This window comes from Aplysia californica, unplaced genomic scaffold (assembly GCF_000002075.1).
Source record: "Aplysia californica isolate F4 #8 unplaced genomic scaffold, AplCal3.0 scaffold00459, whole genome shotgun sequence".
Lineage (NCBI taxonomy): Eukaryota > Metazoa > Mollusca > Gastropoda > Aplysiida > Aplysiidae > Aplysia > Aplysia californica.
This window is the reverse complement of record NW_004797729.1, coordinates 144,706-148,571: the sequence shown is the minus strand read 5'-3', so window position 1 is coordinate 148,571 and position 3,866 is coordinate 144,706.

Below are 3,866 nucleotides of genomic sequence, written 5' to 3'. Positions count from 1 at the left end.
GGGGAGGGGGGGTCACTTTGGCAAATTTTAGCTGACGTCATTTAGAGAATGGTCCCTCACGTACAAAGTTCTATCTGCTCATTACCTAGTTCTGAGAAATTTGACGTAAAACATTTTGAGTTTCACAACCCCCCGGGGCAGTACCACTGACTGTAGTGTCTTTAGGCCATTCCCAAAGGGGGGACATTTCTCGTTCAAGCACAGTAGAATTGTAAATGGGCTGATTCATCATGTCACGCTCATAACTGTGCCTGATCTACAAAACAGGGAACTGCTGCTTTTTCTTTCCTAATCCTTATAAATTGTCATTTTCCTTTACTTCCTTTGTATGTGTGTCACTCTCTTGTGACCTGCTATTTCCGGGGTGCCTTGATAGTCGAAGCCTCTGGTCGAAGCAGACCTTGTGCTGTTGAAGCTAGAGAGGAGAGCAGAGTAAGTCTGATTTCCTGTAAAGACTTCTCTGTTGACACCCACCCCTTGGCGCTCGTATGACCTATGCAGTTGCGAGCGCCGTAAAACTCTCTATTGTAAAAAAATGAGTTTCACTACATACATGTCAAGCTTTTTCAAATGCAATTTTAAAAATCTTGATAAAGACTCCGAATATTCTTACAATTTTGATAGAGCATATTTTTTGTATAGAACATTTTAGTTTCTGGCCTCATGTATAATTTATTAACCCAAAACGAACAAAATTGTCAGATAGAACTTTGTAATCTCAAGGTAACGATCAGTCTTCTTTTGGCAGTGGTCGTTTGCGTCTATTTCCAGGTTGTTTTATTGATCCAAACTGACATAGTGTGTCTCTTGAAGGTATTCGTTGTCCCTTGGCGGATGTCGGCTTTTTGGAATTCCCACAAGGAAGGTCTTTAGGAGTAATTGACGCTTCTGCACTGAGGTGAAAAATAGCTTCGCTTTCTGTGTGTGCTTGGCTTGAACTGTTAACTTCTGTTTTTCCAGTAGTCTACCTGTCTATCCTGGCAATCCTGTTTTGCCTCGGTATGTCAGGAATCTTTTCCAAGTCTGTCGTTAGTGTAAGTAAAAGCTGCTTAGCATTTTGTTTTATTTTTATTTTATTTTAAATTTATTACGTTGACATTTCTCACTCGTGTGTGACCTGTTCTTCATTTGACAGAACGATGTGTGAGCAGGCAGGCGGGACTGTTTTCTGGTTATAATTTGTTTGTTCTTACTAGGGGTTTTTTTTCTTCTCTATTTGACTTTATTTTTGTTTTTTGTTTTTTCTCTGCTGCCTTTTTCGAGGTGGGGGGATGCGTTTGGTATAATCGTGTTTTCATTCTTGTTTCTCCACGTATTTTATAGCAACTTGCTTTACAAATTTCTAATATGAAATTATTTGATTTGGGGGGTCTCTTATAATGATGTTGTTACATTACACAATTATGCGTTGTTTCTTTCAGTGATTGAGTATTGCACAGTGTAGAAAACAAAGCATTTCCACGAGAATAACCAACTGCACGCCAAAGGTATTCAGTTTCGAATGTAGGTTGTTATCCATTCTTGAATAGTGCAGTTTAAACAGATAGATCTATATATATATATAGCTCTGGTACGTTAGTTTTCCCAAACTAATTAATTACTCAATCGTATTTGTTTGTCGCAAGTCATTAATACTGACCTATTCTCGTTTCTATGTCGACCGACGTTGAAGAAGGGTTAAGGTGGGGATATGTGGAATAGGAGAGAGAGAGAACTGTACGTTAATTAACGTTGTGGGTGGTTGGCGGGTGCTCTGAAGTGCTTTGCTTCTTCTTTCCTTTCAAACATTTATCGTCCTTATCTCCCCTTCATCTTTTTTAAGTTTGTTACTCTCTTGTAACAGCTCTAATCTTATGGCGCTCATATGACCTTATGCAATTTCGAGCGCCGTAAAACCTCTACTACTAAAACTAAAGTAACCTTTCTCCCACACACTGCCTTCGGTTTGGGATTTTTTTTTAATGCAGGTGTTTTTTTACACCCCCAAAGAAACAAGTTTAGATCATTCCAGCTGAGAGACAGAGACACTCGGTAATAATCTTTCCCCACTAGAGTATCGAACACAGATCACATGCGTGGGACAGCGAAGTGCCAAATCGCTACACCTCAGACGCCAATACAATGCCTTCATGTAGGATAATATTAATAGTTATAATACATTGGATACTAGATAGGTATCCGTCTTAGACAGTGTTGCTCTAATGTTCAAAAATATGTGATGGGGGAAATAGGAAGGTGCCGTAGATCTCTGACCGTAGGTCTCTGTCCGCAGGTAAAGGTGATTGTCTTATACAGGTGGCCGTTAGAGCAGGCGCGATTGTATTCTCTCCCTGTTTGGAGTCGAGGAAGACGTTAGATATATCTTATAGTAATGCATGAGATAGTAGAGATAGTAGTAGCAGTTAACAGCCGCAACAACAACAACAACAGCTGCAGCAGCACCAGCAGCAGCAACAGCAACAGGTGACAACAACAGCAGCAGCAGCAGCAGCAGCAGCAGCAGCAGCAGCAGCAGCAGCAGCAACAACAGATGACAGCGACAGCAGTAGCAGCAGTTGCTGTTGCACTGATTACAAAAGCAAATACCGATAAAAATTAATTTATTCCTGGAACGAATAAAGGTGGGAAAGGGGGACAGGAGGACAGTAAACAATTATTATTAATAGTGGGAAAACTATTTTCTTTTTAAAAAGAGGAGGATTTAGTCAGTCAACTTTTAGCTGCATGCTACCTAAGGCCCAAGTGCCTGGCAATTAATGCCAGAGTTTGAACTTATGGAGGTCAAAGTCCTATCGGAGACCTTATAGATTTTTAGTCGGGATGGCAAAACAAATTATGCTTAACGTTCGTAAACGGCAATGTCAAAGGGACCAGTTAAGATGTTTTAAAAATATTGGTGTAAAATTTAAATTAGAAGGTCTCGTCTCTTTCTTTTTTATTTATGAAACAAAGAATTGTTTCTTAACTTTTAAAAAGCTATCTGTACCTTTATGTTTTTACATATGTTCCCGTTTAGTTATGAAATACAAGTTAAAAGTTGGAAACAATGAATCTCTAGTTTTTTCATGTCCTCTGGAGTAAAAAGTTTAATTTTGTAGCCGATATTCATACACTTCTAGATGCTGAAATCCAATGTACAAAGTTAAGGTTTTGCCCTGAGTAATTGCTGAACATTTAGCAAAATTTCTCGAATTCTGCTGGGAAAATAGAAATAGCAGTCATCATCATCAACACTTCAAATTCCAAAGAATTTCCCTTTTTGCTGACTTGAGTACAATTAAATTACTACCATGTTGGCAGATTTTTTTCATGTAACTCATCAAATCCCAAACAATTTTTCTTTTTAACTGTTTTCGTAGTTTTTTTTCAATATCCGGCACTAAATCTGAACACAGAACAATTAAATAACAGAAAAAGCAGATCTATAACAATCGGGTCTCGAAGTGACCAGGATATGACACAAGATACCCAATCCTGTAAGCTGACTCTTTGACACAGCACTCGTGGACAGCGCTCACGATTTGGTCACGTGGTCTAATCGATAAGAAGGTGTTCTGTGTCCTGGTAGTTTGACCTTATTCTGGGAAGGTCATGACTCGTGACCTACATAATTGCTGTTTGCTCAGCTCAAACGAATCTCTACGAATCAGGTGCAGTCTCCCAAACGTGTTTGTTTTAAATCCGGCAACTGATCAATGAAGAGCAGGGCACAAGAGGGAGGGAAAAGGGTTGGGGAGGAGGGGGAGAGGAGGGGAGGGGAGGGGATGGGAATTGTGGTTGCTCTGAGGTGCTTGCGGCCTAGGAGGGAGGGTAAATAGTGCTCACGCTATCGCGAATGTGTCAGCTGCTTAGGTGCTGATGCCCCC